The sequence below is a fragment of the Macrotis lagotis genome, chromosome X (assembly GCF_037893015.1).
Source record: "Macrotis lagotis isolate mMagLag1 chromosome X, bilby.v1.9.chrom.fasta, whole genome shotgun sequence".
Classification (NCBI taxonomy): domain Eukaryota; kingdom Metazoa; phylum Chordata; class Mammalia; order Peramelemorphia; family Peramelidae; genus Macrotis; species Macrotis lagotis.
Genome location: NC_133666.1, coordinates 226,092,511 through 226,103,061, shown reverse-complemented (window position 1 = coordinate 226,103,061; position 10,551 = coordinate 226,092,511). Strand labels below are relative to the sequence as shown.

Sequence of the window (10,551 nt, the reverse complement as noted above, 5' to 3'; positions counted from 1 at the left end):
AAATGTTCCACTTTCTGACAGAGAAGTGATGAACTTAAAAACCAGAATGATTTGGATGGCTAAAGGGAAAACCTTTTTGTGAGACTACGTGTGTTTTTAATTGGGATAATTTTTGTTGCATTGGAGAAGGAAGAGGTAGCAAACTTCTTTTTAAAAGATGCATTTTAAATAATACATAAGAATATTTTCCTTTGAAAAAGAAGGAAAACATCTATAAAAACTTGCCTATTTCTTAATGCTTTCACACAGTCAGTCCTCATTGACATAGCTCATGATGATGTTCATGCTCTGATTTTCCCAGGAATTCCCTCAATATCAAAGGTAGTTCAGGACACTTATATATGTACTTGTGTCTGTAGCCAAGATCCCCATGAAATGGAACAAATTGAACTTTGAATTCCCGAAGCTCTGAAATGGTACAGTGATGTTATAAAGCATTCTTCTTAGATGGAACGGCACAATGGGGTCATCTTCACCTTGAAGAATAAGCAAGGAACATGATATATATATTTCACATTTTCATCATTTGCAAATTTAATTCCGCTGCTAGTGATGGGGTCAAGGAAGAACCAATCAAATCCAGGAAAGAATCAGTAGACCACTAAAAAATGGATGGCTTTTTGCTTCTTCACGTATATTTGTAAATGGATATTCCAATATGAGGGCATCTGGAGGAGTTTCTTGTTCACATAAGTGCCTTACTAAGTTCTTTGCAACTCCATTGCCCAGTGAATGGCCCCAAATATACACAGGCTTGTAACCACTTCTTGCTTTTATCCAGCCAAAAACATGTAGCGCATCATAGGTCATTCCCCCTTCTATTGGTGTTCCTATTGAATCACCCCAGCCTCTATAATCAAAGGTGACTACATGGTAACCAAGGGAACTCAAAACCTTATATAATGCCACTCGATGGTCTCCTCCTCTACTGCCAGCATTTCCATGTAAATAAAGAATGATAGGATGGTTAGAAGCCAAGGTATTCTCATACCACACTTGTTCCTTTCCTTGAGCATTCTTCCATAAGACTGCAGGGACTGTATGCCAGACTCCAGCAGTTCCCCCATCTTCTGGCTGGAGGTAGTAATTATAGGTGTGATTTAACCCTTGCTCCTGTGGCTTTTTCAAGTCAGCAGAATAGGGAACCCTCATAAAATTTAAGAAAATCAGCTTAGCCTGTATCCCAGAACAGAATTTTACAAGAAATGGAAAAATGAAATGAAAAAGGAAAACCATATATAAAAAATGTGCCTATTTCCTTTCAAAAAAAAGAACCATCTGTAAAAACTTGCCTATTTTTTGCCTTCTTCTTCCATCTAATTCCATCAAAGAAAGGGTCAGCCAGGTACAGACTGCTTTAATAAATGTGTCAAGGAGTTGAGAAAATAAACCTGTGGCCTGGAAGCATCACATTTCTTCTTGTACATGATTTTTGATGATATAATTCAGCAGAAATTAAGAATGAAAATAAGTAATGGCAATAATTATCATTGTCATTTCCTCATTCTCTTCCTTTTTCATTCCCCCACCAAAAAAAAATCCAAATTCTCCTACTCTAACTTTTTTTTACATTCTTTCTTTTTGTTGTAAATCCTCAAGTGGGAGACAAATGTACAGTCTTAAGTATCCAGATTCTTTGAAGATATCTAATTATGTTTATTTAATGGTCTTCCCTGTCTTTTTTTCTGATCCATTCCCTTCCCTGACTGGTGGTATAAAGTACAACTTCCCCCAAGAAGTACTTAAGTCTCCCAATACACCAAATGGTCAACATTTTATTTTAGAGTTTCTTTTAACAAGGAAACAAATCGAGTTACAATACTGAAACTTTTAATACAACTTCAACTTAATTAATTCTAGACAATAATAGTGCAATGAGTAGGTTGAACTAGAGAACCTTTAGGGTCTCTTCCAATTTTGAATGACTAGTATATAAAATTGTGCTATTGGGTAGATGAACTTTCCCATTCTTTTATAATCTTCCCTGACAAATCTAATTTAAAAATCACTTTTATATATCAAAAGGAATAGTAAGTTGTACATAGTAGATGTGCAGATTATAGAAATTCTTGTTTTATTCTATAAATTAAGAATAAAAGAATTAAAAAAAGAAAGCCATTGTGTCAAGCACTTTAAAGATTTTTTTAATTTAAATCAGATCTTTCACTTTATGCTGAATTTATATTCCAAAGTGCATTGTTGTCACTTCTTCACATAATATATTCCAAGGAGTAAAGTATGTGAATTCAAAAGTGGTGGTCCCAGAACAGCTAGGTGGATAGAAGACAATCCCTGAGTTCAAGTCTGGCTTCAGACACTTAGTAATTACCTAGCTGTGTGGCCTTGGGCAAGCCACTTAACCCCATTGCCTTGCAAAAAAAAGCAAAAAAAATAAAAAAAAAGTGGTGGTCCCGCTGTCATTATTGATTAAAAGAGATGATTTCAGAAAAGCTGAAAGTTTTGCTCTATTTCCTCAAATCTACAAGTATTCATTTTATATATATATATATCTTGATTGCAGGGCATTGAAAAAAATATGAAATTAAGGTCCTTTCTTTCAAGGAGCTAACAGTCTAGTAGAATTCATAGGATATAGAAATAGCTCTAATTTAGCATATGTCACGTTAAATATACCAGATAATAATAAAAGTGTATTCTATAAAAATTGCAAGAGAAGATATTGCCAAACCTGGGATCACATAAAACATTCTGGAGAAGATGAATGAATGAATAATGAGAACTAATTTCTATGTAATTCTAATTTCTTTATTAAGTGCTGAGGACTCAAATACAACCCCCCAAAATGTGAAATAATCCTGAAAGAATTTACATTCTAGTACAGTGAAATTATATATCTTCAAATGCTTGGAGTAGATAGTCTCCCAGCTCACTGATGGTTTTAATGCCTGCCCTGAAAAAATAGGTTGAGTGTGAGGAAACAATAATGTCAGAGCTTATGCCAAGATGGGCTGCATGCAATAATGTGATAGGATGGAAAGCATGGCACTTGAGAGCAGGAAGGCTGGGTAGGGATTCAATTTAAGAGGGAGAAGGGGTGTTTAAAATAAGATGAATAAAGGCACATAGTCATGAAAAAAAGTGTGAGTATTCATGGATACAGAAAACTAGTCTTCCTAGAAAGTCAAATTTATGGAGGGGAGAAATAAGCAATATGATTAGAAAAGTAGAATACAGACTTATTATGAAGGACCTTTAAGAGAAAAATTTACACTTGAAGTGAAAAAAATTATTAGCAATTAGAGTTGTACAAAATTAGAATATTATTCCTTAGGAAATCATTTGTTCAGCATAAACTGAAAGATCTGATTTAAATTTTTAAAAAAATCTTTATTCCTATTGTAGGGGGTCTTCAATCAATAAATCCACAACTATTATTTACTATGAGTTTCTTGCCAGATGTGCTACTGAAGTGACTCTTATTCAGATAAAGCATTAGACTAAATGACTTCTGGGGTCACTTGAACTCTTAAATTCCATGATCCTGTGAATATCAGACATTTCACCATTTTATTTGTTATACTTTCATTTGTATCTATAAATGATCTTAGAATAGCCTAACTTAGATGGACCTCATGCAAAAAAACTCTACAAGTTTGTTTTTCTCTGTTTACATGTCTAGAAGACTAAGTATCATGGAATTTAGGGACAGGTCGTTTTGAGAATCTTGAGAAACAGAGGCACATGGCAGACACTTAATGAATATGTATTGTCTTGAATATAAAGATATTTCATTGTAATGGATATTTGACCTTCTTTATTCTGATTATTCATAGTAGATAGAATTCTTTATAGCTTATAAATGTCCTGATGACCCTTATAGAGAGGATAGAAGATTGCTTAATGACACCTTTGCTATCACTATAATTATGAAATGTGTTTTTCTTACAAATAGGTGGTGAGTTAGAAAAGACAGAGCTTAGCTGGAAAACTTTTCTCCTTAAAATAGAGTCAGAGTCAGAGCAGAAGTGCATTTTATGGGGTTTTTACCACACTTCATTTATTTTCCTGTAATGAAATGATCATCTTGTCCAGTAGACATAATATATAGGAAGCAATGGGATAATTACAATAGAATGCTTCCTTTGATGATGTTTGTCTACCTGGTATATGTACACGCTTCAAGAATTTTTCAGTTACTTCTATTATATAGTTTTAAGAAGAAAACATAAAGTTTGTGAATTGTTATCTAGACAAACAAAAATCCTATTGTCTTTCTTCAGTTGGACTCTATAGAAATATGCAAGTTGTATTCCCATTAACTTATGATCATATCTCTTGCCTATCTTTGGGGCAATTTTATAAAATATAATACTGGTATTCTAGATATGGGATTTGTGGTTTTACCCAGGGCTGTTTGCATGTGGACAGGATATGATGTATCTCAAGTCAGGGTTTACAGCTGTTGCTTATCTACCACAGTTCACAGATGTAGGCAGATGTGACCATGTTGACCTTATGAATTAGAGTGTGGGAACAGGGTAATTCCCATGGGAGTGGATGATATTACTTCATTTGGTAAGCACAATTAAGTAAGAAACCCTATATAGGTGGAGCTAAGTTTAAAATTTTAAGAGATTGGCACTGAATTAGATAACCAAAATTAGGAAGAAATGCACAAATTCTATATCTGTTTGAACAAAAATGTCTAAAATCCTTTGGCCTTGAGAAAATCAAAGATTTTCTGTAGACCCTGTTAGTATAGGTCCCACTGGGTGGGACCACAAAAGAATATCAACTACATAATTGCAAAGAAGGACATTCCCACTCCCTCATCTATAAAAAATGTTAGGATTGAGATGTTCACGTTCTTCTGAAAATTGCAATAATCACAGTATCTTGTACAAGCTTGACACACAAATGACAATCATAAACAATAGGGGTTAACTCGCTGACAAATTACAGGACTCTGATTCTTCAAAAGTAGAAGACCTTCCAATTTGTGTAATTCTCTCTGGAACTCTTGGGAAATTTTTTCTTTGACTACTTCAACCTTTCTTTGTCTTAGAAATTTTCACTTTTTAATAATAAAAGAGTATTCTAGAGACTTCTATCCCATTAGTTCATGGCACTGAGAGCTTCTAAAACTGTTCGGATAGAGAACTAGATTGGAAAATAACTGAGTAGGGAAAAAAGAGAAATGCAAATTATCTAAACACTTCTTCCTTCTCCCTAGCACACAGTCACATGCCTATATGGTTTGTTTTGTTCTAGACTCTTCACACATTAAAATGAACAAGGATTGTTCATTGACTCCTCAATTCATACTGGATAAGATTCATATAAAAGCACTTTTTAAAGGGGATAATAGTACCTAGCATCACTTAACTTTTGCTTCTTTGGTTATTCAGTTTAGCGTTCTTGGATCCCACATCAAAGGGCAATAGCTGATGTTTCAACAATTACAAATTTTGAACTTATTTTGGCTACATTTGCAGTAAATCAGCTTCCTTGTATCTTATAAATGGTCAAAAAAGGTAATAGAGTCACAAGATGCAACACAGCAGCAAATTCTTTGACTGACTAAATTATCTACACAATACAGATAATAATGCTCGCCACCTACTTTGGTAAAGTACTTTGAGCTCTTTGCAAGAAAGGTACTATATTTAACTACTAGGTAATGTTATTCAGTAACATGATGTGAATGCAAATAAATTTCTGTCAGTAGTTTGGCAGATGAATTCTGGATTTGGTTGATTTCCAAATTTAATGCACTTTCATTTTCTTTCTTTCTCAAAGAAAATTCCAGACATGTAATGATAGTTCTCAAATTTCATTCCTAAATATTCCTATATTTCTAGGGCTAAAAGGCTCTTTAAGAGTCATCTATCTGGTACATCCCTGTGAGCCCATGCGGGATCAGACATCAAGGTATATCTGGCTGATTGACTTAAGACATGCACAGCTTGCTCCTATGAGAGAATATCAGTAACTTTTCAAATTAACAAATTATTTTCAAATTAGCCATATGCTTCATTTTGTTTGTCCAATTATTTTTCAGCAAAATTTCCCTTTTTTCCCAATTCTTAAACTGGAGAGAATCAATTAAATTACTTAGATTTTAGTTTCTCATTTATAATATTTTCAAGGCATGATATTCTTAAAACTAATCAGACTGTCTAAATAACAGGAATTAAATACAAAATACTAATGTTCTTCCATTCTCTAAATTCAGGATGGATATTAATGCAAATTCCCACATTTTGTCAAATTGAATTTTATGAGTAAATTTAGTATGCCCTAGACAAATACAACTTAATCATATATTAATCACATAAGAAGTCATACCTGTAAAATTTTAAGATGAGTTCAACTGAAAAAATAGAACCATTGAATGATAATGTATCAGTAATAAAGGATTACAAAAGATCATTTATACCAAAGCTGTAAAACTCATTTGGAAATGAATCCCTGCAGGTCACATGCTGACATAGAAAATCACAAATTAGTATTATTTATATTTTATTGAATTTTTATTTATTTTGTTCAGTGTTTCTCAATTACTTTTTTATCTGGTTCAGATGCACTTGAGAGTTTTTGCATAGGCGTTTGACACATATGATTATAACAATCCAAATCTGAAAAAGAGTTCCATCTTTTGACATTGCTCATAAGGATCATCCAGCTTCTATTAGAATTTCAGTGATGGACTATTCACTAGCTAATAAAGTGCTTCATTCCACTTTGAGGCAGTCCTAATTTTCAGGAATTTATTCTTTTTATTGAGCAAAGTATTACCTCTGAAAGTTTTACTGATTATTGTTTCTAGTTCTTGACTGTCACGTTCAAGCAAAACAATTCTTCTTCCATAAAATGGACTTTGAATTATTGATAAAAACAATTAGTTCCATTTTAGTCTTCCCTCCAGGTTAAATTATCCAGTTCCTTAAAATAATTATTTATGATAATCATTTGGACTCTCCTCAGTATTCTTGTTGCTTTTTTCTTTGCTCATTCAAGCATGCCCATGCTCTTCCTAAAATTTAGCATTCAAATTTTAATACTCTACTCAAGAACTAGAAACAATGCTTATAACCAACAATTATAGTGATTATAGAGGCTAATGTATAGTAGAATTGTAGCCTTTTTCTATGAATATTATGTATTTATCACTACCCACAATAAAAGACTGGTTATTCTTAATTTCCCCAAAAATGGAATTAATGCAAACTAAAATGCATTAACTTGTTTTGACTTCGAACCATTCATTCATTCAGTGTTTTCCTCTCTCTCTCTCTCTCTCTCTCTCTCTCTCTCTCTCTCTCTCTCTCTCTCTCTCTCTCTCTCTCTCTCGATAGTATTACCTGTCTCATTTACTTTCCAAGTGCCTCCATAACTCCTTTCTTCTTAAGCATTTTCCTTTCTCATTCCTTCCATACTCTGGGATTCACTGAGATTTGGCTTTTTTATGATGATAACACACCCTAGACCACATTATACAGAATTACTTGCACTTTTGCTTCTATTCTCTGGCTCACTGGTTGTGGACTATTATTAGATTCAGCATATCACTTAGAATCCAGAAAATTTTGGTCATTGATTCTGCTGTCTGATACATAAGCTAAGCAACCTTGATTCAGAACAACTGAAAATTTGGTTAATGTGCCATCTATACTGTCATCCAACTTATTGATTTAAATGATTAACTTAAAAATACCAAGGATGGAGCACTTAAAATTGATACTGATAAATGTTAGATTCTTCAGCATAATCAATCAATTTTAATATACTAATTTTACTGTTGTCTAGCCCTCATTTCTCAATTTTATCAAAAAAGTATGTTTTGACTTTTCTCAAAGATTTGCTGAAATTTAGATTTATTTTTCCAGTCTCTAAATCTAGTATTCCTGTCAAAAACAGAAATAATATTCACTTGGTATAATTTCTAGGGCAATTTTAAGTTACTAAAGTTTAAATCTACTCTGAAACTTTTGGAAAATAATAAACTTGAAGAAACCATGAAGACTTTTAGTAACATGACTTCTTTATAAGTTCTCTCAGTAATAGTTATCAACCAAAGTTTAAAAACATACTCTAGAATTCTATCAGCAATTAAAGTCAAGCTCCTTAGCTCATAATTTGAAGACATCACTTCCAATTTCATTCCACTTTGATTAGCTTTTTAAATAACCAGGATACTATAACCCTCTTGAGTTCTGTGGCGCACACACACACAAATACATAAATATACACAAACACACAAACTTACACATATAGACACACATTCTTTCTGTACTTGAGAATATTGTGCAGGTACATGACCATCCAGTTTGGCATGTCCCAAAATTCTTGGAGTAGATTCAAACTTTAGAAGCTAAAAATAATGAGTAGGAATAAAGTTAGGAATAAATGATAGTTTTGGGGGAAAGATAATGACTTCCATTTTGACATGTTGATGTAAATTATCTAATGGATATTTAGTTCAAGATAACTAAAAGGCAGTTAGAGATGAGAAATCAGAGGTCAGTAGAGAGATTCAGGTAGGAGAGGTAGATTTGAGAATTAATTAACTATTAAGCATAGGAAATTAAATCCATGGGAGCTAATGAGATCACCAGGTAAAGTAGAATAAAGGGAGAAGGGAATAGGACACAGTTTAGAATCCTGTTCACCTGTGGTGAAAAGGTGAAATCTGCAGGAGGATCTAGCAAAGGAAACTGAGAAGAAATCATCAGATAGATAGAAGGAGAACACAGATAGAGTGGTGTCTCCCTCCCACCACCACCACCACCACCACCCCAAAAGAAGAGAAAACATTTCAGGCAGTTATAACATAACCAAAAGCACACAGATAGGAAAGTACAGAGTTCTGACTTTAGAGAACATAAAATGTTTTAATTTAGCAGAAAAAAAAATAGAATCAAAGATCTAAAGCTGGAAAGACCTCCAATCATTAATTTTATTTTATTTTTTACTGTATAGAGCAATTTATTGAAAACTGTCAGAGATGCAGAAACCATTTCTATTATCTTGGGGTTAGCAATATTCCTTCGATCATGACAACAGTATAAAGAAAATGTTTTTTGTTTTTTTAATTGCTTATAATTTTTGTTTTTATCCATATTTTACTTTTCCAAATACATATTATGAAAGGTTTTTTTAACATTTATCTATATGCCTATGTATATTTCTAGGTTACAAAATTTCATTTTGCCCACACGTCCTACCACCCTCCCTTCAGTGTCGAACAGTTAGGTTTAATATTGCATTTATACTTTTATGTTAAGCATATTTACAGGTTACCTATTTTTGGTATGAAGAATTAAGATTAAGGGAAAGAAATTGAAAAGAAGTTTTTCTTTTTAAAAAGTGAATGCAGGGGTAGCTAGGTGGTGCAGTGGATAGAGCACCAGCTCTGGAGTCAGGAGTACCTAAGTTCAAATCCGGCCTCAGACACTTAATAATTACCTAGCTGTGTGGCCTTGGGCAAGCCACTTAACCCCATTTGCCTTGCGAAAACCTTAAAAAAAAGTGAATGTAGTGTTCCTCGGATTCTGAAGGATTTTTTCTTTTGTTTTGCTTTTCTTCCTCTGGATAAGGATAGCATTGTTTAATTAACATTAATAGAATTTCCCTAGTTCTCTGACCTACTGAGAGCAGCTGCACCCAAATCCCAATGTTATTAATGTGTACATTGTTCTCTTGGTTCTACTTCCTTTGTTCAGCATCAGATCCTGTAACTCATTCCATGCTTCTCTAGGGTCCAACCATTGTTTCTTATAGAACAATAATATTCCATAGCATTCATGTACCATGAATTATTTAGCCATTCCCCATTTGATGGGCATCCCCTCAATTTCCAATTATTTACCACTACAAAAAGAGTTGCTATGAATATTTTGGAACATGTGGGACTTTTCCCATTTTTTAATTACTTCTTCTGGGTATAGGCTTAGAATTGGGATTGCTGGGCCAAAGGGTATGAACAGTTTTATTGCTCTTTGTGCATAGTTCCATATTGCTCTCCAGAAAGGTTGGCTCTGTTTCTAATTCCACCAGCAATGCATCAATGTCCCAGTCCTCCGCTCTTCCTTTCCAACAATGATCATTTCCCCTTTTTGTCATCTTAGACAATCTGATAGGTATGAGGTGCTAACTCATAGCTATTTAATTTGCAGGTCTCTAATCAATAATGATTTGGAGCATTTTTTCATATGATTGTGTTTAGTGTTAATTTCTTCATTTAAAAACTATCTATTCATATTGTTTGACTATTTATCAATTGGGGAATGACTTGCAACCTTATATAACTGATGCAGTTATCTATATGTTTTAGAAATAAGACCTTTATCAGAACTCCTAGGTGTGAACATTGCTTCCCAGCTTTCTGCTTTCCTTTTAATTTTGGCAACATTGATTTTATTAGCCAACTATTCATTTTAAAGATAAAAAATTAATTATAGTATCATATCTCTAATAAACAACAGATGTGAGATTTGAACTTTCTTTCTCTGACTCCTGAAACATAAAAATTATTTTAGCACCTTTTATGAGAATTATTTGAAAGAACTGGGAATATTTGACTGTAAA

The 10,551-nt window shown here is 33.3% G+C and overlaps 1 pseudogene; it reads right to left on the bottom strand.

The window, feature by feature from the left end:
- Nucleotides 1-256: 256 nt before the first annotated feature.
- On the bottom strand, nucleotides 257-1,236 carry LOC141498974 (lysophosphatidylserine lipase ABHD12 pseudogene; annotated as a pseudogene).
- Nucleotides 1,237-10,551: the final 9,315 nt, after the last annotated feature.